The following is a 26,457-nucleotide window of genomic DNA, read 5'->3' on the forward strand; positions in this document are numbered from 1 at the left end:
ATAACTCAAACAATGCAAAATCCTGTACTCAGTTCATAAAGTTTAAAGTTTTTCTCATAAACCACCAAAAATTTTTGCAAACAATTATGTAAAACATTCTTTTTAAGTACATTTAAATATAACTAAGGTGGCAAAGAACTAACAAAAAAAATGCAGCTATTCCAAACCTATGAATATATTAAAGGGTTCAAAATTTCTTAAACATTATCTTCTATAATAGTAAAATCTTAGGCTTCAGATTATAGGTAAAACTAGAGCAAAGAGGTTTTGGGGTGTTTTGTTTTGTTTTGTTTTAAAGATTTTATTTATTTATTTATTTGAGAAAGAATGAGTGAGAGAGAGCATGAGAGAGAAGGTCAGAGGGAGAAGGAGACTCCCCAAGAAGCTGGGAGCCCGATGCGGAACTCTATCCTGGAAGTCCAGGATCATGACCTGAGCCGAAGTCAGTTGCTCAACCAACTGAGCCACCAAGGCGCCCTAGAGCAAAGAAGTTTTAACTAATACTTTAAAAAGCACTCTTAAGGGGAACCTGAGTGGCTCAGTCCACTAAGTGTTTGACTCTGGATTTCGGCTCAGGTCAGGATCTCAGGTTTTGGAGATGGACCCCAACAGGCTCTGTGCTGGGCATGGAGCATGCCTAAGACTCTCCCCCCCACTCTCTGCACAACCCCCATCAAAAATAAAAAGCACTCTTAATAATCTATGAAATGTCAAAGATTCAACTGACAGAAATCCCACTTAGTGCTACAGAATACACTGAGTAAATTTTATGCTAACTTCATACACATACATTTCAATTATTCTTTTTGCCTAAATAAAGAAATTAAGTGCAGAAGAGTCAGCCTGCTATTTGAACTCTGCACAGGTAACAAATATAAAAACAATGTAAAAATGTGTATGAAGACAGGAAAAAAAGCTTTCAGACTTATGATCTGTGTAAGGCATTTATTTAAGAAAAAAAAAAAAAAAAAAAAAAAACTCCAAAACTATTCCGAGTTGATGAAAATGCATAAAACCAAAAACCTAACTTATGACCAAAACAATCTCTACTTCTTGAACCTATACTGCTACTAGTATAGAAACAAGAAATTGAATTCTTATTCCATGCCAATCTTTAAGCAGAGTCCACTATAAGCACGCCTACATTTCTGGGATCTATACAGGATCTTAGAATAAGAGGATAGTCAATTCAGTATATTCAGCTACTTCAGACACACAAGTAACTAAGGCTTTAACCGACTGCAAAAATCAAATGTACTTAAGGAAGGGTTAAGTTACTCATGAAGAAATAAATCTATTCCCAGCAAGATTCTAAAAATATCTTATATTTGGCTCTCTAAAAGCTTTAGGGAAGACCACAGTTGGGGTACACTTACAGCTTAACATTTGAAAAGTCTCACTTCAGCTTTTCAGTATCAAGCATTTATCTATATAACCACAGTAATGAGCCACAAAGTTTAGTAGTGGATGATAAACAACATTCCAAAAAAGTCCCATCAGAACACACACACACACACACAGGCTTTGAATGTTTTCAGATAATGTGACAAGCGCCATAAATCACTACAATTTCAGAGTCCCTATTCTAAATGTCTTTTCACCAATGACCTCTTTAGGAAATGTTTAACTACTAAAGCCATGACCCTCACACAACTTACAAAATACACCAGTTAGTTTACTAGGTAGTTACCTAATTCAATGATTCATGTACTGCCTGCCTCCCACATTTCCCCGTCCAAAAAAGCACCCAATCAAAATAACATTACTTTAAAAACACAGAAATGCTGGTCAACCTATTCTGAATGTTCCCAAAGTTGATTTAAAAAAAAAAAAAGGGGGGGGGGGGAGCCTGTGTGGCTCAGTGAGTTAAGCCTCTACTTTCTTCTCAGGTCATCATCTCAGGGTCCTGAGCTCCCTGCTCCCTCAGCAGGGAGCCTGCTTCCCCTTCTCTCTGCCTGCCTCTCTGCCTATTTGTGATCTCTGTCAAATAAATAAATAGAATCCTTAAAAAAAAAAGGGGGGGGCAACCTTTCGTAAAACAAATGTATTACTGTATGGCAGGCACCAAGATATAAGTTTGCTCCTTAATAAAATCACTACAAAAAATAAAAATAAACACTCACTACAAAAATATGATTTAAGTTAAACTAAGTTTCTGAAACACAAAATTTAAGAGAATGAGTTCATCAGAATGTCGGTATTTACCAATATACAATGGGCCCAGAAATTCAGAAAATCTTAAAACAGAACCTGGGGGGCATTAGGGTGGCCTAGCTGTTATGGTTTGCCTTCAGCCCAGGTCATGATCTCAAGGTTCTCAGATTTAGCGCTCCTGCCCCCTATTTCAAGGCTCCCTGCTTAGCAGGGAACCTGCTTCTCTTCTCCCTCTGCCCCTCCCCTTGCCTGTGCGTGAGTGCGAGAGCTCTACCTCTGTCAATAAATTAAAAGCCTTTAAAAAAAAAAAAAAAACTTGGATATAATCAGAAAACATAACAGTAAATGGTAGCAAAACCAGTAAAATAGCCAACCACCAATTCTTAACCACTTGGTTGATTTTAATAAGTGAGATTTGCAATCTGTATTAGTAAGCACTTAACTTCAGACCAGACAACATCCTGAGAATTTTATAATCACAATCCTGTAAAGTAAGTCGCAAAATACTACCTGAAATATGTTAGGTTTTAAGGCACAGAACTGGATTTGCCTAAGACATTAAGTCCCATCCCTTCTCTTCCCAGATACCACCAGTTAATTGCTAAGTCCAGAAGCATTTTCTATTCCTAGGAATGGTCCCTTAACTATAACTTGGGAGTAATCAAGCTCTCAGTTTATGGCAGAAACGGCTAGTAATCAAACTGCCACTCTACCCTAGAATAAGTATGGCAAAGTATCCAGGGCACTGAATTTCCTCAAGTCCTAAGCATGTGTTTTCTGTTAGGTGAACTCAACCCACTTAACCCACAGAACCGCTGGAAACATAACCACTGGGAAGCAAGAAGCACCAGCACTGATCGCATACCCCTGTAAGTGAAAAGGCCTCCTGCTAGTTCCTGCTAGTCCCTGGGAAGAGCAGTCGCCGTCGACTGTCAAGGGCCCAAAATCACCGCTTTTAACTGCAGAGATTAGCTAGCCGACAACCACGTGAAAAAATGCCGCAAAGAAAGCTCTTCCGGAGAAGAGGAGTCCGGACATATCACGTGCCGCCGGCCGGAACCTGCCGAACGCGGGGCGGGATCCAGTCGCATTCTGTTACCGTGGAGACTACAGAACCAGCCACCCAACCCTCTCGGGCCAGCCCCCTTCCCAGCAGTCGTCACGCCGCCTCCAGGCACTTTCCCTGCAGCCTAGCCGCGGCGTCGTGCCCGTAAAGAAGAAGGAGACCAGGCAGTATTTGCCAGGGATTACACCACAGAAGCCTGAGAACCTTCACAACACCCACGGGGGCGCGCGGGTGGACTCGAGAGTTCCCGTGATCCACGTGTCTGCTCCGGCGACGCGAACCCTGACCGTGGTCGTGGTCTTCTCTCAGAGAAGGCTGTACTTTGGTCACTCACGTTTTTCTTCCGTCAGTCACCCTCCTTTAAGACCTCCTTCACCCCTCCCAGCTTGCACCCTCCCCAGGAAGAGGCAACCCCAGGGTTCCAAAAGCAAAGCAAAAATCTTCACGGGAAGACATTACCACTTTCCACTTACAACCCAGTTTGAAACGATCTCTAACTTCTCCATGCTCTTCGCACATAGATCCTTCAACTTTGGTTAGTGCTACTCGAACAGACTGTTATATCCCAGACCCACCTACCACTAAGGGCAAAGACCTCCTTGACAATTTAACAGACGCGGGAAGCCTCATAAACGGAGAACTAGCCAAAGGCTGCCCACAGAGGGGAAAAAAAAAATAACACCTGCTCTTCCCACCTGTTTTCCCCGCCCTCATTTCTGCACTTACTAGCCACCGGTCCTTTGTTTACCAAGTTCCCACTCCGGTGTGGCTCACTTCCTCGCCCTCCTTCTTTATTAAACTCATGCGCGGTCCTGCCTCAAACAACTTGCCCGGAAATTACATGCTAAAAAGGACGTTTACACAGGTGTCAAAACGCTACACACAGCTCCTTTAAAAGCGACGTCAGCACCGTTTCCCTCAGAGTTTTGGAACCCCGAGACCTGAGCTCTAAAATGCAAAGCGCACAAGCGCAGCTCTCGACCTAAAGCCCCGCGCCGCACTGAAAGTCATCACGCTGATAGTACCATGCGGTGCGGCACCCCACGCACGCGAGGGCAGGGCCACGCCAAGGGCGCTTCTCACCCCGCCCGCCTCGTGGCTTCTCTTTCTGGCGTCGATGTTCCCAGTTACTTCGCTGCGCGACGCGGAAGTGAGGCCGGGAACGCGCGCGAGGTGACATGCGCAGCCTCGCTCCGGGGGCCACAGGCGCGCGCCAAAGGCAGCCCCGCGCAAGGCCCGGCCTGGCCGGTGCGTGCGAAGATCGCACAGAGGAACGCTTCTCACGCTGTTCAAATCCACAAGCGCTTCAAACTCTCAAAAAACTCTCTTCGGGCCAGTACTAAAGCGACGCCCTCCACCCAGGCCCGAGAGTTACCGTGCGGGGCGTGGTCGGCTTCACCCGGAGTCCTTCACATCCCGCTGGGGGCGGGTTATTCTGTTCGGTTCGCACACCGTGTGTCCGCTCCAGCTGAAGAGCCTGCGCGCGCACCGGACGTCCACGTCACCGCGCACGCGCTCCTACCCGCTCAGAGCCCGCCGCGCAAGCGCAAGAGGAGGCGCGAGCAGCGCCTCCCTCGCCCCTCCCCCAACACCAGGAGGCCAAACGGCCCCGGAGCAGCGACAAGACCCTTGGGACCCGCCCCTGGAGCTCAAGCCTCTGCTTTTCCGGGTCCAAGAAACCGATAAAAGCCTGATGAAGCTTCCAGAATCAAGAACGGCGAGGGAGGAAGAAGGCACCCCAATTCCCTCACCCTCGCACACGAAGGCTTCGTGAAAACTGTGAAACCTTTGCCCGCGGGCTTTCTCAACTGTGCCCTCCACCGTTTCCCTCGGGCTCCTCAGCGGCCCCGCCCCTGCCGCACCCAGTCCCACCCACATCTGGCTCCACAGCCCCGGGGGCTTCACCAAGCTCGTCTAATGAATCCGCGCTCTTCCTCTCCAATGTGCTGTGGGTTTGGATAGCGCTAGACCGTCGGGAAATCTCGAAGAAAAGACTGAGAGACGGGTGGTCGAGTCTACAACATCCACGACCGAAGAACACTAGGAAAGTAGGAAGGAGACCGAAAACTCCACTACCAAGAAGGAAGAGAAGAAGAGTTGCCATTAACTTGCCTGACAAAGATGAAAGATGTCCTAATAAAACAGTAAACCGTGGAAACAATTTTTTGCACGACAGAGTATTATCTAAGCTTTAATGCCCTGATCCTGTGTTTTCAATTTTTGTTTATTCAAGATATTTAGGCTATGAAGTGCAAAGAAAAAACTGCTGAATATTATGTCAGGCAGTCGCTGAACAAGTTAACGAATAGCATTTCTCCCAACCAAACATCAAAAATTATTTCTTCCTACCCCTTACCAGCTGCTGCTCCTTCTGAACTGCTAACAGTCAAGTAGTAAAAAGGGACAGTTGTTTAAAATGAGAAAAGAGGCAAAATAGAAAGCAGAAATTGTGGTCCATGTTTCCAAACTGTATTCTTTCAACTCTTACAAGAATTAGCAAATACTGAGAAGTACTAATTACTTGTTGACCTAATACAAAACACTATATGAAGAAGAATGAGGGTATTGAAAGAAAGGAGCCAAGAGGAAGAGACTTAACCAACAGGATTAATCAGAGCTGGACCAGAAACATGTTAGGAAGAAGGGCCTTGTTTCCCTTCATTCTGCTCTTCCTCTGCCACAACACAGGAAGAAAGTGTGATGGAGTTATAGTATGGACTGGAAAATGTGTAGGTTAAAGGTCACAGACTTACGAAGTTGCTCTGAAACCCCCATGCAGGCACTGTCAACAGGAGCATCACCAGTGCAACAAATGAATAATATCCAAAATCCTAGGCAAAACTGAAAAACATCAATTTCTTTAACACCTTCCTCCTCTTTCCTGACCCCAGAAACCTCTCCTCCTGCCTTGTCAAAATCTCCCACCTCTTCCAAGAATGCTTTCCTCTTAGGGTCTAAGGTTTCCTCACACAAAATTAAAGACAGAATTGTGTTGACATTGATTCTAAGATGTAAATGACTAATGACTGGTTAACAACCATACCTAGTGGTAGTTGCATCCCAAAGAAGACGTTGAAATAAAATCTCTCATTGGAGAATCTCAGAGGACACCATGGAAGACAGGGAAATTGGAGATTTTCTTTTGCTACTCTTCCCCTACATCAAGCAAACATGAAATGCCAGATCTTTTAGAACCACCACCAGGGGCTCTTGATTTCCACTCATGTCATGATCTCAAGGTAGTGAGATCAAACCCCACATCTGGCTCTGTGCTCAGCCAAGAGTCTGCTTGAGTTTTTTTTTCCCTCCTTCTGCCCTTCACCCAGCCTGCACATACTCTTTCTCTCTTTAAAAATAAAAGGCATCCTTATATAACCCAAGTTTTGAATATGCCAAGCTAACTAACTGCTAAAGCTGACACTCCTGCATTTTACCTCGCTATTAGGATTCTCTCATTTCAGTATATTAGGCTCAGTATATTAGGCATCCCAACTCCTGGTTCTGGCTCAAGTCATGATCCTCAGGGTCGTGGGATGGAGCCTGCGTAGGGCTCTGCATTCAGCATGGAGTCTGCTGGAGATTCTCTCCCTCTCCCTTGGCTCCCCCCCCCCTCATGCACACACACATTCTCTCTCTCCTCTCTCTCTCTCTCTCTCTCCCTATTCTTAAAAAAAAAAAAGGAAAGAAAAATTCCCTCATTTCAGTTATCATTCCTAACCCCTGTTCATCAGCCTAACACAAAAATCTTTCCCTTGGTTTCCCTTGTTTGAGTTTTCAAAAAGATATTTTACTAAATTTAAGGAAGGTAGGGATAGAGAATTCATGGAATATGAACACAATTTTGATCCCAGATTGCTCTATAAACACATAAGCCCTATTCCACTTACATGCACATTTTGTCTATTCAAATATTTGAATGTCTTGTATGTGTTGAGGATAGGGCAAAGACCGGCACTTTTTGCACTGTTCAGATGTCTACACTAGAACTCCAGAAGTTTGCAAGCCTTAACAGAATCCACCAACAAAACAAACTATATTCCTTATCCAATCTACTCAGATCCCATCAACTCAGTTCCAATATCTACCAGTGACCTACCTCTCTGAAGTGACTAAAATGTTTGGTCATCATCTTAAATCTTTAGACAAAGCCATCACCACACACATCCCCAAAACCCCGGGGTTATAGTCTTATTTACTGTATTCCTAAATCAACACAGTAAAAACCATTCTTAGAATAACAGCTACAGGGGCACCTGGGTGGCTCAGTGGGTTAAAGCCTCTGCCTTCGGCTCAGGTCATGGTCTCAGGGTCCTGGGATCGAGCCCCACATCGGGCTCTCTGCTCAGCAGGGAGCCTGCTTCCCCCTTTCTCTCTGCCTACTTGTGATCTCTCTCTCTGTCAAATAAATAAATAAAATCTTAAAAAAAAAAAAAAGAACAGCTACAGACAAAGTTACAAAACAGGCTTTGCACCTAAATAAATAAATAAATAAACTTCGCTAGCAACAAACTTGCTGGCGTGTGTTAGGCAGCAGGAAAAGAAGAGCAAATCATACTACTTTATACACAACCCCATCCCTGGCTACCATTTAGTACTGCAACTAAAACCAACTCCTCTATCTACAGGCAAAGTATGACTAGCTCCAATATGTGAAACCTGAACTAAGGAATTAAAAGTGGCAAAAAGTCCTATCGTCAAAGAGCCAACAATCTACTCAATAAAGAGCTCTAAAACCTTCCTAACCAGCATAGTAATATGATTAAAAGCATGTTTTAGAAAGTGCTCAGAGAGGTAAAGATGGAAAGAGAGGACAGAATGTGACAGAATGTTATCTCAAGCCCACGTAATCACCTTCCTTGCCTTTTGCTAAGATTTTCCCAGATACCTCAAATCTAACTGCTATTAACCCACCTTTCAAGCATAAGTTTCTGTCACTTCCTCAGGAAACTTTTCTTAACCCCCAAGGATCAGATGAGGTCTCCTTTTATGTTTTTTTTATTTTTTTTATTTATTTTGAGCATAACAGTATTCATTATTTTTTGAATTAAATTTATTTTCAGCATAACTATTCATTATTTTTTCACCACACCCAGTGCTCCATGCAATCCTTTTAATATGCTCTCATAGTACCCTGTATTTCTTCATAGCACCTACCACAACTCTATTTTTTTTTATAGATTTTATTTATTGAGAGAGAAAAAGAGAGAGAGAGAGAGAGAATACAAGTGGGGTTGGGGCCAAGAGAGAGAAGCAGGCTCCCCACTGAGCAGGGAGCCTGATGTGGGGCTGGATCCTGGCCCCTTGGGGATCATGACCTGAGTCAAAGGCAGCTGCTTAACTGACTGAGCCACTCAGGCATCCCCACAACTCTACTTTTATAAAACTATGTATTGGGACGCCTGTGTGGCTCAGTGGGTTAAGCTGCTGCCTTCAGCTCAGGTCATGATCCCAGGGTCCTGGGATGAGTCCCACATCAGGCTCCTTGCTCAGCAGGGAGCCTGCCTCTCTCTCCGCCTCTGCCTGCTTGTGTGCTTTCTCTCTCTCTCTTTCTGACAAGTAAATAAATAAAATCTTCTTAAAAATAAAATAAAACTATGTATTAATTAATGTCTTGTCCACCAGACTGTTAGCTCCACTCTATTCCAGTGCCTACCACCATGCCTGGAACACAGCAAACACAAACTATCTGTTGAATAAATGAATATGAAACCATAGGTCCCAGTTTTCAGGCAAGTCCAAATACCAAATACTGATTTACTGTCAATAATTTGGGATTTGGAAACAGGACCTATATACATTTAACCACACTCACGTTATATATGCAAACAAGGATTCTGCTTTCCAAAGAGGTACAGTTTTAATTAGAAAAAACTAGTACCACTGACTCTCATCACAAATTATTTCTCCTTAAAGAAATGGATAAATATTATTGACAGATACTTGAAGAGATAAGAATATTTTCCTAGGAAAGTCTAATTACTTACTACTTTTTGCCTGAATGACTTTTGACTGAATATTTCTTAGAAAAATCAACAAAGGCAAACAGATTCTTTGCGTTGTAAGAAATATTATGATTCAATAATTTACCATATGGTAATAAAAGCAACAAGCTGTAATGAAGACTGCCATCTGCATATACTCATCTACAAGAAAAAATCAGTAAATACCTTCAGAATCAAAGGATACCTTAGTAACAGTTTCTTTTCTGTTTGTTTTACTAAGACCTCAAAGAAAAATGTCAGAAATCAGGAAGTTTAAAAAGTTAGTTCCAGGGGCGCCTGGGTGGCTCAGTGGGTTAAGCCTCTGCCTTCAGCTCAGGTCATGATCTCGGGGTCCTGGGATCGAGCCCCCCATCGGGCTCTCTGCTCAGCAGGGAGACTGCTTCCTTCTCTCTCTCTCTGCCTGCCTCTCTGCCTACTTGTGATTTGTCAAATAAATAAATAAAATCTTTAAAAAAAAAGTTAGTTCCATATGAATTACAAAATAAAAAAGAATAGGTCTAAAAGAAACATGAACAATGAAAGCTGTCAATGTACTACTGAACCCTTAAAAGAAACATCTTATCTAGAAAAGCATAAAAAGAAAAACAGGAAGAAATTTACCTAAGCTGAGAGCTGCACAGAGCTTTATTTTTTTTTTTAAGATTTTATTTATTTATTTGAGAGAGAGAGAGAGTGAGAGAGAGCATGAGCAAGGAGAAGGTCAGAGGGAGAAGCAGACTCCCCATGCAGCTGGGAGCCCGATGCGGGACTCGATCCCGGGACTCCGTGATCATGACCTGAGCTGAAGGCAGTCGTCCAACCAACTGAGCCACGCAGGCGTCCCATGCACAGAGCTTTAAAACGCTCATGAATGTATAAAAACAGAAAGTAGAACTACTGGCCAAAGATGAGCACTGGGAGACAACAAGTAAGGGTAGAATCAGGCAAAAATCAAGATACTTATAACAAAAAGAGAGACCAAAAAATTGTCCACAAATGCATATGAAAGATGTCATGCCTACTTTACAAGAAGGACAACAATGCTTCATGAAAATGAGTGATAGTCAACACAACAGTTCCTAAACTACTAGACATTACAGATCAGTAAAATTTAGTTGACCACCATAACATGACCACATTTTTATGTAACAAAGTATACCACCTACTATTACCATTCTTTCTTAAAATGGTGGATATTTTAGGGGCTTCTGGGTGGCTCAGTCAGTTCAGCATCCAAATCTTAATTTTGGCTTAGGTGATAACCTCAGGGTCCTGGGATCAAGCCCCACATCAGGCCCCCCTCTCAGCAAGGAATTTGTTCCAGCAAGGAATCTGCTCATCTCTCTCTCCTTCTGTCCCCCACAATCCGACTCGCTCACACTCTCTCTCTCTCTTTTTCAAATAAATAAATAAATCTTTTAAAAATAATAATGGATATTTTAAGACCAAAAATCTAGGCAGAACGCATCTCATAATGAGTAATACTCTTTTATTTTGAATATATTTAGATTGATGAAAAATCTACTACATTGTCCTTCTTTCATGATATACTACTGAAATCTTTGCAGCAGCAGGGCACCTGGGTGGCTCAGTCGTTAATCACCTGTCTTTGCCCCAGGTCTGGCCAGGGTCCTGGGATAGAGCCCCATTGAGCTCCCTGCTCAGTGGGGAGCCTGCTTCTCCCTCTCCCTCTGCCACTCCCCCTGCTTACGGGCACTCACTCTGTCAAATAAATAAATAAAATCTTTACCAAAAAAAAAAAAAAAAAAAAGCGAGAGAGAGAGGGAAGAAAAGAGAACTTTGCAGCAGGTATTTAGAAATAACAGCTAGCCATATATATATATAGCAAGTCTCCCTAGATAGCTAAGATTTGGTTTCTGAGAAAAAATAACATATAAAGGCACAGGACAGGGTATAAGTCAACGAGTCAGCCTCTCCTTGTCAATAATACAGGAGAAAGGACGTTAGCCAGGAGATACCCCAAACCAGACTACAGGGGATACTCCAATTCAGTCTAAAGAACAGCCACATGATCAGCAAGCTACTCTGAGCGTGTGCTAGGGATAGAGGGAGGAGGCAGGTTTCTAAAAACAAGATGATAGCTATTCACTGTAGCAAAATTTTAGAATCTTGATAGGGCTATGTGAGAACAATGTAGTGAAACCAAGAATCAAAGTCAGACTGAGTGACTCTCCCAACTAATAACTGCATAATTAAAAACTGGAATACAGGGACGCCTGGGTGGCTCAGTTGGTTAAGTAGCTGCCTTCGGCTCGGGTCATGATTCCAGGGTCCTGGGATCGAGTCCCACATTAGGCTCCTTGCTCAGCAGGGAGCCTGCTTCTCCCTCTGCCTCTGCCTGCCCTTCTGTCTGCCTGTGCTCGCTCTCTCCCCCTCTCTCTCTGATAAATAAATAAAATCTTAAAAAAAAAAAAAACTGGAATACATGGTAGCTCATTGTGGCAAAAGCACAGGTAGGTCAAGCTACACTTACAGATTAAGCTGGGCTCCAGGCATACCAGACATAAAGGAAAAATGGTGAGGGGGAGGCCAGCACTGTTTTATCTGAAAATTAACCTATGGGATTTTAAATATGACTTAAAAAGAAACACCATAAAAGGATTTTTTTAAAGATTTTATTTATTTGACAGAGATCATAAGTAGGCAGAGAGGCAGGCAGAGAGAGAAAGGAGGAAGCAGGTTTCCCGCTGAGCAGAGAGCCAGATGTGGGGCTCAATCCCAGGACCCTGGGATCACGACCTGAGCAGAAAACAGAGGCTTAACCCACTGAGCCACCCAGGTGCCCCATAAAAGGATTTTAAAACCTTTACCTTGACTAAAAATGTTAGCCATGATCTAACCACTGGGGGGCAGGGAACACCTGCTAAAGGACAGGAGAAAGCAGTACTGAAATAGAGAATATAAAGATTACTCAAGCAACTTGAACCCAGTACATTATCCAAATTACCTACGTAGAGACCATAAATTGTACAGATTATACAGGGACAGTATTTTTCATCCCAAAACTAGTTCCACCCAACATTCTCTGGGTTATGTAAACACAAATAAATAAGGATACAATCAATTCAATAATACTTGTTAAGCACTAATTAGACACTGAACCAGGTTTAAGGAATGGATAAAATTAACTCCCTTTATGAATTCTATATAAAGAGATCGGATGATAACACTGCAATACTGTTGGTAGCAGTTTAGAAAAAGCCTTCCAGGAACACTGTAGAACACATAGAACCTAGGTAATCTAGGAAGGTTACAAAAGAAGAGTGGACTTTTGAGCTGCGTCATGAAGGAGAAATAAAGTTAATGAAGGGAGAAAAGGAGGCACTGCAGGTAGCATCTACACAGTAAACAAAGAATACTTATTATCCAGAATTTGGAGATACAGCTGCCTTTATGGAACAATGAAGTACAAGTCAATGCAACAGGTAAGACGAGTATTATTCAAAAGTAACCTACCCCATGAAATGGAATTGGACACTGAGGAATTATTTATTCAATCTACAACTCCATGATGCTCATGATATATATACATGCACTCATTTATTTTTTATTCAAGTATAATTAACACACTATATTAATGCTGTATTAGTTTCAGATGTGCAATATAATGATCAACAATTCTATACATTTCTCAGTGCTCAACAAGATAAATTTTTTTTAAGATTGATTTATTGATTGATTGATCAATTGATTTGACAGACAAAGATCACAAGTTAGCAGAGAGGCGGCAGGAGCGGAGGGGAGGAAAGCAGGCTCCCTGCTGAGCAGAGAGCCTGATGCAGGGTGGATCCCAGGACCCTGAGATCATGACCTGTACCAAAGGCAGAGGCTTAACCCACTGATTCACCCAGGTGCCCCCAAGATATTTCACCCATCCCTGCTTCTGGCAACTACCAGTTTGTTCTCTGTATTGAGTCCGTTTTTGGGGGGCACCTGGGTGGTTAAGTGGGTTAAGCCTCTCATCGGGCTCTCTGCTCAGCAGGGAGACTGCTTCTCCTTCTCACTCTCTGCTTGCCTCTCTGCCTACTTGTGATCTGTCAAATAAATAAATAAATTCTTTAAAAAAAAAAAGAGCATTTTTTGTCTGTTTTCTGTTCAATTGTTTTGTTTCTTTAATTCCAGATATGACTGAAATCATATGTTATTTGTCTTTCTCTGACTTATACCCTCTAGGTCCATCCATGTTATTGTAAATTACAAGATTTCATTCTTTTTTATACCTGAGTAATATGCAATGGCGTGTTTGTGTGTGTGTGTGCATGTTTGTATACACATGTATACACCACATCTTCTTTATCCATTCATCTCCTGAAGGACACTTGATCTCTACTCTGTACTGTCAAATATTTACCAGGGTATAAAGAAAAGGAAAGCTATAGAAGCACAATGGAAGGAGGAACTGTCACTGAAGGATCAAGTACGGATTAGTGTTAAATAAAGGATGTCTACAAGTTAACAAAGCAAAGAAGGCATTCTAAACAGAACAATTTGTACAAAGTCACACTACATAAAAGAAGAGCGAATTCATAAATTCCTCAAGTTAAACATTTACTGAGGATTCACCACCCACAGATCTTGGAACACAAAGACAAGACATTCCCACTCTCAAGAGATTGCAATCAATTACCAGACAACCAATTATCATATAACCAATAATCAATAAAGAAGCAAAAACTAAAGAATCCTATTAGTAAGGACAGGCTCTCTGCCCAGGGTACAAAGGAAGCACAGCAAAGGGCAGCTCAATCAGACTAACGAGGTCCAAAAAGAATTCCCAGAGAAAATGAAAAATGAGTAGAAATTACCAAAGTATCAAAGAGCAGAGGCAGGATGGGCACAAAAGAAAAGCATTTCAAAGAGAATGTAACCTATGTAAAGACAAAGGAACAAGAGAAGGAACACATTCAGGGAGCATAATAACTGTAATATGGCTACATTAAAAATGCCCAGGATCTGTGGAGGAACAAAAGGCAAAGGGAGCCAAATTATACAATACACTTAGCAATCAAGAGTTTGAAATTCATCTTGTAGAAAAAGAAGAGCCATTCAAGGGATTCTAAGAAGATATATGACACACTCAAACCATGTGTTTTAAGAAAATTACCTGTAGCCACTGCTTAAGATGGTGTGGACCATGACAAAACTAGAAACCAATCAGACTTCTCTCTGCATGCACATAGTTGCTCATACCAGAAACCTAGCCATTCTTGATACCTATCTCTTCCTCATCTGGCTCCTGTATCTAATCAGTCACCAAGTGTTCTTATTGATTCTACATCCTTGACCTTCCAGACCATGATATGCTGTCAAAACACCACATACCTGCCCTTATTAGAATTTACCACAGGTCTAATTTTTATATTTGTATAATTCTTTCATTGCTTTATGTCTCTTGCCCATCCCAACAACACTACAAACTAGACTATAAATTAGGAATTGTAACCTTTTTAAATTCTACATTGTACCCTCACCACCTATTATGGTATCTGGTACTTAGAAGCTCTCAATTTAAAATGTTTTAAATCCAAATTTTTCAGGGTACCCAGGTGGCTCAGTCAGTTAAACATCTATCTTCGGCTCAGGTCATGATCTCAGGGTCCTGGCCTGAGTGGTGCTCCTTGCTCAGCAAAGAGTCTGCGTCTCCCTCTCCCTCTCTCCCTTCTCTCCATCCCATACCCACTTGTGCTCTCTCTCAAATAAATAAAATCTGAAGGAAAAGACCACAGACCTGTAAGGAGTCCATGGAGGGGGTCTGGGTGGGGGACATGAACACCCAAAAAGGGTATGCAAAATTTGTTTAATCTATGTACTTCTCTGGGAAGAAGGATATAGCTTTAATCAGATTCTTAAAGAGATATGTAATCCCCCAAGTATTTAGGAACCACTGATCTGAGTGGAAACATCTAGTAGTCACTTGGTGATAAAGGTGTGATCTTTAGCTATATACAATGTTTCGGGAAATAACCGAAGTCAGGGATCTGTAAAAGTTTGTCCAAAAACATAGAGAGAGTGACAGATCAGGAGGGTTGAGGTCAAAACACTGGGAAAATAGACATTTACAGGATGAGTAGTAAAAGAAGACTCTAGGAAGGAGAAGGAGAAGATGTCACAGAGGTAACAGAATATAGGTGAGCATAGCATCACAGAAGCTAAGGAGGAAAGAAAGTCTCAAAGATTATGTCTCAAAGCAATCAGTCAACAGAGCCTAATGACTAAGGAGTCAACCAATGAAGAACAAACAACAACAACAACAAAATGTGTCCAAGGAACTACACACAGTTTCATAAGTTCAAAATACAAAATAGAATAGTACATAGTGAGAGAAGAAACTTCCAGTTATGGAATGAGTAAGTCACCAGAATAAAAGGTAGAGCATAGGTATATATTCAATGATATTATAATATACTATAGCTACAGATGGTATCTACACTTGTGGTGAGCATAACATAATGTATAAATTTGTCCAATCACTATGTTGTATACTTGAATTAATGTAACATTTTGTGTCAACTATACTTCAATAAAAAATAAATAGCCCATGAACAAAGTAGACCAGAGTAACAGGACATCCTGAAGACCAGGAAGTAAACGAGTATCAGGGTCTAGTGCTCTAGAGAGACTTATACTGAAGATACAGACTGAGAAATCACTGATGTATTTGGAAGAATTAAAAGAAATGAAGTTGGGGTGCCTGGGTGGTTGAACAGTTGTCTACGACTCAGGTCATGATCCCGGGATCCTGGGACTGAGCCCTGCATCAGGCTCCCTGTTCTGCAGGAAGCCTGCTTCTGCCCCCGCCTCTGCTGCTCCCCCTGCTTGTGCTCTCTCTCTAAAATAAATAAAATCATTTAAAAAAAATAAATGAAATTGTTCAGGGAGCTCATCTGGTAGCGGGGCTCTAATCTGGAATCCGTGAATCATCTTGGGAGAGGATGACCTATGAAACTCCCAAAATTGTGAGAATTTTGTGTAACATATATATGGTAGCAACTTTCTAGAGAGAGTCCATTAAGTTTTATAAGACTTTCAAAGGGGTGTGTGACCCCCCAAAAAAGTTAAGAACCACCAGAGCGGAAAAAGAAAACAGGAGGAGCTAGAGAGAAAATAACTTTGGAGAACGTCAACATATTAAAAAAACCCTGAAGTTCAGGACACCTGGGTGGCTCAGTCGGTTAAGCCTTCAGCTCAGGTCATGATCCCAGGCTCCTGGGATGGAATCCCGCATCCAACTCCTTGCCCGGCAGGAAGCCTGCTTCTCTCTCCACCTCTGCCTGCCACTCTGCCTGCTTGTGCACATTCTCTCTCTCTCCCACCCCCCTCTCTCTGACAAATAAATAAATAAATAAATAAAATCTTAAAAAAAAAAAAAAAACCTGAAGCTCATCAAATGAGATAAACAAATCTAAAGAACTAAAAGTAGGGGTGCCTGGGTTGCTCAGTGGGTTGGGCCTCTGCTCAGGTCATGATCTCAGGGTCCTGGGATCGAGCCCCACATCAGGCTCCCTGCAGGGAGCCTGCTTCCTCCTCTCTCTCTGCCTGACTCTCTGCCTACTTGTGATGTGTGTGTGTGTGTGTGTGTGTGTGTGTGTGTGTGTGAGAAATAAATAAATAAATAATCTTAAAAGAACTAAAAGTACACAGGAAGAGAGGCAGTCTGCATGGAACTCAGAAAATTTTTTTAAATGGTAATATATACACTATATAAGTATTTCTCAAACTTTTTGTGATTTGGAATGAAAAATACATTGCTAACCAAAGTACACACAGATTATGAAAATAATTTTCCAATAACCTGGAATGATCACAATACAACATTTACTTGCTAAAATGTTCATCTCTAAGAACAGGGGAGAAAAGACTGGAGTTTATAAAGAGTAGGTTATTTAAGGTCCTGGACTTTTATTTCTGACTTTTAGTTGTTTTGCAATATTGCTGGTATTTAGACATTTATCTTTAACTTAACTTTTTCAGTAATTATATATATAAAAACTTTTTATTTTTTTTTAAAGATTTTATTTATTTATTTGACAGAGAGAGATCACAAGTAGGCAGAGAGGCAGGCAGAGAGAGAGAGAGAGAGGAGGAAGCAGGCTCCCTGCTGAGCAGAGAGCCTGATGTGGGACTCGATCCCAGGACCCTGAGATCATGACCTGAGCCGAAGGCAGCGGCTTAACCCACTGAGCCACCCAGGTGCCCTATAAAAACTTTTTAAATTGTTTTTTTCTTTGAAGAGCCAAAACTAAAATGTCCCCTGGCTTCCCTATTTCACTAGTTTTATATATCCCTGACCTATACTACCTCTCACTACTAGAAGAAGAGTAAAAGAGATGGGAGGGTAGGCAGATAAGATTTAGCAGGAATACAAGAAACACCAAGGGCACAAAGATTAACAGTTCTTCTCTGAGTAGGATCTCTAAAGTGCAGGCCCTAAAATTGCATAATTTAAGTAATTAAAGCTTGAAAAAAGGGTAACAGCAGATACCCCAAAGTGGTTACATGATGTGGTAAAGAGCAAATATTTTAGAGTCCCAATAAAACCCAACTCTACCACTCCTGATTGTGTGACTTGGGTAAATTACTCAATTTCTTTGTGCCTCAGTTTCACCATCCTAATTTTTTAAAAGATTTTATTTATCCATTTATTTGAGAGAGAGAGTACATGAGCTGGGGGAGGAGCAGAGGGAGAGGCAAGCAGACTCGGTGCTGAGAGTGGAGCCCTACACAAGGTTCAGTACCACAACTCTGAGATCACAACCTTAACCAAAACCTTGAGTCCAACACTTAACCAACTAAGCCACCCATAAACCCCCCTATATTTTAAGATTTTTTTACTTATTTGATAGACAGAGATTACAAGTAGTCAGAGAGGCAGGCAGAGAGAAAGGAGGAAGCAGGTTCCCCACCCAGCAGAGAGCGCAATGTAGGGCTTGATCCCAGGACCCTGAGACCATGACCTGAGCTGAAGGCAGAGGCTTTAACCCACTAAGACACTCAGGTGCCCCCAGACACCCCTATATTTGCCTGATGACTAAGCACTCAACACAGTATTTAAATTCACAGGAAAACACAGTCAGAAAAATTTGGAAAATTTAAACAGTAGGCCATATCACAGCTGAATTTCTTCACAAAAATAAAAATGAGTATGCAATCAAAGTAAGCTTCTGAATGGCTCATTTGTTAGCCAAACACGAAAAGTATTTTATCAATAGCAAATTAATTAAATCATGTTTATAGAAGCCAAAGAAATGCATCTAGAAAAGTAAAATTTATTTAAGATCATAAGCCTAATGGTAAGGACAGTTGCTCAAAAAAAAGTATTATATCAATTAAGAAAGAGGGTGCCTGGAAGGCTCAGTCCATAGAGCATATAAATCTTGATCTCAGGGTCAAAATTTCAAGCCCCGCAGTGGGTATAGAGATTACTATTAAATCAGTCAATCAATCAATCAATAAAACAATCTCACAATATCAAGGCAAACGATTTTGAATGTTTCCTTGGCTCTTGATGAATCGATAGGAGTACAAATATTTCTCAGTTATTACCATTTGAGAAGCTAATACAAGTTTGAACTAAGTAATTATAATTAGCCTAAATAAATAATCTGCAAGGAACAACAGACAAGATGATTTTCTTTTTTTTTTTTTTTAAGATTTTATTTATTTATTTGACAGAGAGAAATCACAAGTAGTTGGAGAGGCAGGCAGAGAGAGGAGGAAGCAGGCTCCCTGCTGAGCAGAGAGCCCCATGTGGGACTCGATCTCAGGACCCTGAGATCATGACCTGAGCTGAAGGCAGCGGTTTAACCCACTGAGCCACCCAGGCGCCCGACAAGATGATTTTCAAAGATTCTGGGAAAACACTAATTCAGTGCAACCTAAGGTGGAATCTGCTATGATGTGTTACAACTGATAGTGGTCAAAATACATATGGGCAGAAAATAAGTCTTAATTAGACAAATTTATAAAGTTCATGAAAATGTACGGTGTTTAAACAAGTCTATGGTTATTCATTGTAATATTCATCAGAAAACAGTCTGCAGAAAACATCTATCATGTGTTACTCAACTAGTAGTGTCAACAGTTAATTCTTAAAAAAAAAAAAAATTGGGGATGCCTGGGTGCTTAGTCAGTTAAGCCTCTGCCTTTGGCTCAGGTCATGATTCCAGGGTCCTGGGATCGAGCCCTACATCAGGCTCCTTGCCCAGCAGGGAGACTGTTTCTCTCTCCACCTCTGTCTGCCACTCTGCCTGATTGTGCACTCTCTCTGATAAATAAATAAATCTTTAAAAAATAAAAAGTTAACTTTGCTCTCATGGACTTAAGTGTCCTTGACTCCATTAATTTTTGCCAGAAATAGAAGATGTATATTCTGATTTGCCTTACCACTAAGAAGACGGCAAGCTTAGCAGAGAAAATTTTATTGCAATTTTTCTAGCTGAAATTTTTCTGAATGAAAAGAACTACCCTCAACCACTATTACTGAACACTAAAATAGCTTTGGAAATTAACTTTTTTTATAGACTGGATAATGTTTCTCAATGAAATCAACCTAAAATCAAAAGGCAAAAGTGATCATGTGCAAAACTTATACTGCAACCAAGTCCTTTAAATGAAAACAAGGTTTAAAAAAAATAAAATAAAATAAAATAAATGAGAACAAGGTTTGACTCACAAGTAATATCAAGCTACATACACACACGTTGTCAAGAGTTAATATGCAAGATGGCTACTCCCATACCTCACATCTGTTAGAATGATTAGCATCAAAAAGACAGATAAAAAATGTTGCCAAGAATATAGAGAAAAGGGAACTCTTGTGCACTACTAGTGGAACAATAAATTGGCAAAGCCACTATGGAAAACACACTATGGAGGTGCTTCAACAAACTGAAAACAGAACTACATATGATTCAGCAATTCCACTTCTGGTTATTTATCTGAAGGAACTGAAATCACTGTATGGATGAAATATCTGCACTCCCATGTTCACTGCAGCATTATTTACAACAGCTAAGACATGGAAGCAACCTAAGTCTTCATCAACAAATGAATAAAGAAAATGTGATATATATTTGTGTATGTATACACACACACACACACACACACACACACACACACACACACACGTAATGGAATACTATTCAGCCATAAAAAAGGAAGAAACCCTGCCATTTGCAACAACACAAATGGACCCTGAGGGCATTACACTAAATGAGTAAGTTAGACAGAAAGGCAAATACTGTATGATCTTACTTATCTATGGAACCTTTAACACACACACACACACACACACACACACACACACACAAAAACACCTCATCGAAAAAGAGACCAAATTTGACATTACCTGGGCAAGAGAGTTGTGGGGCTAGTGGAACTCAGTGAAAGTGGTCAAAAGGTGCAACTTTCAAGTTATAAGATAAATGAGTGCTGGGGGAATATAATATACAAGATGACTATAGTTAAAATTGCTATTTGAAAGTAGCTCAAAGACTCAATCCTAAAAGTTCCTTTCACAAGTAAAACAAAAAGAAAGAAAGAAAAAAAAAAGACTTTCTTTCCCCCATTTTCCTTTTTTTTTTATCCATATGAGATGGTGAATGTTAAGTTACCACTGTAATCACTTTACAATGTATGTAAGTCACTATGCTCCACAATAATAGTGCTTTATGTCAATTATATCTCAATAGCGCTTTATGTCAATTATATCTCAATAAACTAAAATGGGAAAAAACGGTAAAAAAGATGCCATTCCTATAGAAATTCATAACAGATCTATGTTACAAGTTCAAACTATGGTTTCAGCAGTGTTTTCAGACCTTAGTACAACTGAAAGTGTATTTCCCTATTTCAAAATCTATTTACCTATGCCTATGCAGCTGAAGGTTTCCACCTACTCTTAAACTGAAGTGATTAATCTGCAATTCATATCAAAAAGGCAAATACCAAGGAGAAAAATCTAGCAATTCTCTATATGCTTTCCAAGCAAGTACATGCTCAATGAGAAACATGTATCAGTATTTGGCAGTAACTTTCTATGTAAAAGACATTTTCAAAGATGAAATACAGGGGTGCCTGGGTGGCTCAGCTGCTTAAAAACCCAACTATTTTGGCTCAGGTCATGATGTCAGGATTGCTGAGATCAAGCCCAGCAACTGGCTCCACACCCAGCATGAAGCAGGGTTAAGATTCTTTCTCCTTATCTCCTAAAAAATACACAAAACTTCAAACAGATCAACAATTAACAGATGAATATTTCCAATCAGTTCTGATGCTAAGGAATGTTAATTTTGAACATCAAATAAAATGTTAACCTCCCCGCCCCCCCCCCAAAAAATCCTCCATTTTTCTCATTAGTAGATATGTATTACCAAAAAAAGAGGGAGAGATTCTATTAATTATATTTTGAAATTCATTAATAAAAATATTTGTGGAAATTTGCTTTTTCTCATTACAAAAGTACCTACACAATACCCTATTTTGCCTCTTCTCCCACAAAGCCTAAAATATTTACTATCTGGTCCTCTACAGGAAAGGTTTGCTAATCCTTGGGTTAAAGCATCTTTAACCGATAGCTACATAGTCTTAGACATCAATTAACTTCTCCAGGTCTTTGTTTCTTTATTTATAATATGAGAGGAACTGAACAAAATCTGTATGGAACTTTACAACTCTAATATTCCAATTCTAATAGTATGTTCTATATTCATTTCATGACAGTATTTTGAATGGGAGCTTATGCCAGTTTATCAGGTATGAAGAAATGTCCTACTACCCAAAGTATGAAGAAAATACTTTATTAAATCACAGAAGATCAAGTATACTGGCTATACACACGCAGAAGAATGAAGGTGTACCTCTATCTCATACCATATGCAAAAATTAATTCAAAACAGATCAATAATCTAAGGGCCCTTGGCTGGCTCAGTCAGTGAAGCATGCCACTTGTGATCTGGCCATTCTGAGTTCGGGCCCCATGTTGTATGTAAAGATTACTTAAAAAAATAAAATCTTCAAAACAAACCAATAATCTAAACACAAACACTAAAATTACAAAACTTTTTTAAGAAAACAGGGAAAATCTTCATGATCTTGGTTGGGTTTGGAACCTATTATGATATTGAAAAGACAATCCACAGAATGAGAGAAGATATCTGCAAATCATGGATACTGGATTAATACCCAAAATATACAAAGAACTCTTACAGTTCAACAACAACCAAAAAAATTCAAGCCAATTCAAAAATGGGTAAATGACTTGAACAGACAGTTCACCAAAGAAGATAAACAAAAATGATCAATAAAAGCAAAGGAAATATGCTCAAAGTCATTAGTGATTAGGGAAATGCAAATCAAAACCCCAGTGAGATGCTACTTCCCTCAGACTAAGATGGCTATAATTAAAAAGACAGATACTGGGGCACCAGAGTGGCTCAGTCAGTTGAATGACCCACCGACTCCCGGTTGCGGCTCAGGTCATAATCCCTGTGTCATGGAATCTGAGCCCCATGATGGGCTTTGCATTTAGCAGGGAGTTTGCTTTAAGATTCTCTCCCTCTACCCCTCTCCCCAACTCATGCACTCCCACTCTCTTGCACTCTCTAAAATAAATAAATAAATCTTTTTTTTTTTTAAAGCAGGGGGGCCTGGGTGGCTCAGTCAGTTGAGCATCCAACTTTTGGTTTCAGCTGGGGTTGTGATCTGATAAGAGATCACATAGGAGTTCTCATAAGAGAAATCAAGCCCAGCACTGGGGGTCTGTGTTCAGCGGGGAGTCTGCTTAGAGATTCTCTCCCTCCGTCCCTCCCCCAACTTGTGCTCACTCTTGCACACTCCTATCTAAAAAATAAAAAAAATTAGTAAATCTTCAAAAAAACAATAAATTAAAAAAGACAGATACTTGTAAGTGTTGACAAGAATGTGGAGAAATTAGGACCTTCATACTGTTGGGTGAGAATGTAAAATGGTACAGATGCTTTGAAAAAGTTTGGCAGTTCCTCAAAAGGTTAAACATGACCCAGTAATTCCACTACTAGGTATATATTCAAGAAAAATGAAAATATTTTCACACACACACACACACACACACAAAGTACATGAATGTTTCTATTAGTATTATTTATAGTAGCCAAAAAGGAGAAACAATGCAATTGTTCACTAACCAAAGAATGGATAAACAAAATATGGTATATCCAAACAACTAAATATTATTTAGCCACAAAAAGGAATGAACTACCAATACATAGTACAACATGGATAAACTCTGAAAACATTATAAGTTGGTGCCTGGATAGCTCAGTGGGTTAAACCTCTGCCTTCGCCTCCGGTCATGGTCTCAAGTTCTGGGATTGAGCCATGCATCGGGCTCTCTGCTCAGCAGGGAGCCTGCTTACTCCCCACCCCTGCCCCCTGCCTCTCTGCCTACTTGTGACCTCTGTCTGTCAAATAAATAAATAAAATCTTTTTAAAAATTAGATGTGAAACTCAATCACAAAGGACCTCCTATTGTATGAACCTATAGAGACACAAAGTAGAATACTGGTTGCCTAGGACTGAGGATATTACACCTCAGCGTCCTGGGATCAAGCCCCATGTTGGGCTCTCTCAGCTCAGTGGGGAGTCTGTGTCTCCCTCTCCCTCTGCCTCTCCTGCTTGTACTGGCTCTCTCAAATGAATAAAAAATTAAAAAAAAAAAAAGAACCTTATTCCCATTAGCAGTCACTTTCTATTCTCCCCTTCCCCCATGCAATATCCCCAGAGGCAGAGGGAGAGGGAGACACAGACTCCCCACTGAGCTGAGAGCCAGATACGGGCTCCATCCCAGGACCCTGAGATCAAGACCTGAGCCGAAGGCAGGTGCTTAACCATCTGAGCCACCCAGGTGCCCCATAAGTTTTCTTTTTGATGTTATGAAAATGTTCTAAATTTGGGGGTAAGATTGGGTACACAACTGTGAATATACTAAAAACCACTGAACTGCATACTTTAAATGAATTTTATGGTATGTGAATTATATCTCAAAGCTTCTGTAAAACTCACATAAGTCTTATAAATAAATGAACAATATACTAGTGTCACAAAATTAAGATCTGAAAGTCATGTAGTCTTAACTACAAGAAAAAAATTACAATACTTCTCTAGACTGAACTTCACTCACTCATAAATTCTCATAGTGATTTTAAGGTTAGTGAGAACTTCAAGACAACTAAACAATGAACATCCTCAACTCCTTGGCTTAGCATAAAAAGACCTCAATACTCTGGATTTATCTTTCTTTCTCATTAGTACTATATGCTGAACTAAATATGCCCCACACTTTTCTTACCTGAACCTTTTGCATATACAATTTCCACTGCTTTAGCATCTTCTTACTGTCTTCATTGTCTATCATATCAACATCATTCTCCCTACTCTCCTCATACAGAAACCCTCTCATTCTTGTGTGTGTGGGTGGGTTTCCTTTTTAATTTAAATTCAATTAATTAGGGTACCTGGGTGGCTCAGTGGGTTCAGCCTCTGCTTTCGGCTCAGGTCATGATCCCAGGGTCCTGGAATCTAGCCCTGCATCAGGCTCTCTGCTCAGCAGGGAGCCTGCTTTCCTTCCTCTCTCTCTGCCTGCCTCTCTGCCTACTTGTGATCTCTGTCAAATAAATTTCTTTAAAAATTTAAATTCAATTAATTAATATGTATTATTAGTTTCAGAGGCAGAGTTCAGTGATTCATCAATTGCACAGAACACCCAGTGCTCATTCCATCAAGTGTCCCCTTTAATGCCCATCACTCAGTTACTCCATTCTCACACCCTTTTCCCCTCCAGCAACCCTCAGTTTGTTTCCTATGCTTAAGAGTCTCTATGGTTTGTCTCCCTCTCTGATTTCATCTTGTTTTATTTTCCCCAGTTTGCTTCTCTTACTAACCAGAATCATGCTGTATGTGTCTTTGATGCGCTTGTTAGAGATATTCTCGGCCTAGCACATTACATGTTATATATTCCATTATATATTCCACAGAATTAGTGTCACTGTTTGGGCTTTTATCCATTATATATTCTTTTATCCATTATATATTCCACAGAATTAGTGTCACTGTTTGGGTTGCTTCATTCTGCTGTAATAATTATGCCCACTTTTGTGCACAAACTTGAGTACAGGGCTGGAATTTGAGAGGAAGAGTGTAAGTTTGAGCCCTTGGCAATCTGAGGTGAAGGAGTGTTGACTTGGCACTGAGCAGGTGGCAGGCTGTGCATGGTGACTCGGTCAGGAGGGTGGCTGGACTATGAATTTGGGACCCACCTGATGGCATGTGTGACAGGGATGTGGCTGGTTTTGCTTTTAACTTTTGTTTTCCCAGGAAACTGTATCTCTCCTTCTATTCTAAATGAAAGCCTTGCTGGATAGAGTATTCTTGGCTATAAATTTTTTCCTTTTAGCTGCTAGAATTTATCATGCCGCTCCCTTCTGTCCTGCAGAGTTTCTGCTAAAAAACCCACTGACACCTGTATGGGATTTCCCTTGTATGTCACTGCTTTCCTTTCTCTTGTTGCTTTTAATTTTTATTTATTTATTTATTTGACAGATAGAGATCACAAATAGCTAGAGAGGCAGGCAGTGAGGAGGAAGCAGGCTCCCTGCTAAGCAGAGAGCCCGATGCAGGGCTCGATCCCAGAACCCTGAGATCATGACCTGAGCCGAAGGCAGAGGCTTAACCCACTGAGCCACCCAGGCGCCCCTCTCTTGTTGCTTTTAAAATTCTCTATTTGTCACTACTTTTGGCCATATTATTTACTTCTGTCTTGCTGCAGACCTCTTTGGGTTGGTTTTGTTGGGGGCTCTTTGTGCTTCCTGGATCTGGATTTCTCTTTCCTTCCTCAAATTCAGGAAGTTTTTAGCTATTATTTCTTCAGGCAAATCTTCTGTCCCCTTTTCTCACTCTTCTCCTTCTAGGATTCCTATCATGCAATTGTTATGCTTGACAGTGTTGCTTAGTTCCCTGGGTCTATTCTCATTTTGTGTTTTTTTCCCCCTCTCATCTGCTTAGCTTGGTTACATTCCATGACTCTGTCCTCCAGGTGGCTCATCCATTCTTCTACTTCCTCTTGTATGCAATCCAGGTGGTCTATTTTTATTTCCATTTAAGGAGTCCAACAGCTCTAATTGGTTCTTTTTTACATCTACTATCTCTTGGTGGAGGGTCTCATGGAGGTTCTGCACTCCTTTCTCAATTCTAGCGAGCATC

At 40.7% G+C, this 26,457-nt stretch overlaps 1 protein-coding gene across 50 annotated transcripts in view; it reads right to left on the reverse strand.

Moving 5' to 3' along the window:
• The window catches only part of MGA (MAX dimerization protein MGA), a 168,979-nt gene that overhangs the window by 93,354 nt on the left and 49,168 nt on the right, over nt 1-26,457 (reverse strand). For 15 of the 50 annotated variants that reach the window (XR_014312983.1, XR_014312985.1, XR_014312986.1 and 12 more), the window contains exon 1: nt 4,596-5,001. The exons of 12 other annotated variants lie outside the window; for them this stretch is intronic. The gene's annotated coding sequence lies outside the window, so the exon portion shown is untranslated. Of the gene's footprint in view, nt 1-4,245; nt 5,002-26,457 lie in introns of those variants that run through there. 23 more of the 50 variants (XM_082735525.1, XM_082735520.1, XM_082735517.1 and 20 more) reach the window with 3 other exon arrangements.

Source organism: Mustela nivalis (assembly GCF_964662115.1).
Source record: "Mustela nivalis genome assembly, chromosome: 6".
Lineage (NCBI taxonomy): Eukaryota > Metazoa > Chordata > Mammalia > Carnivora > Mustelidae > Mustela > Mustela nivalis.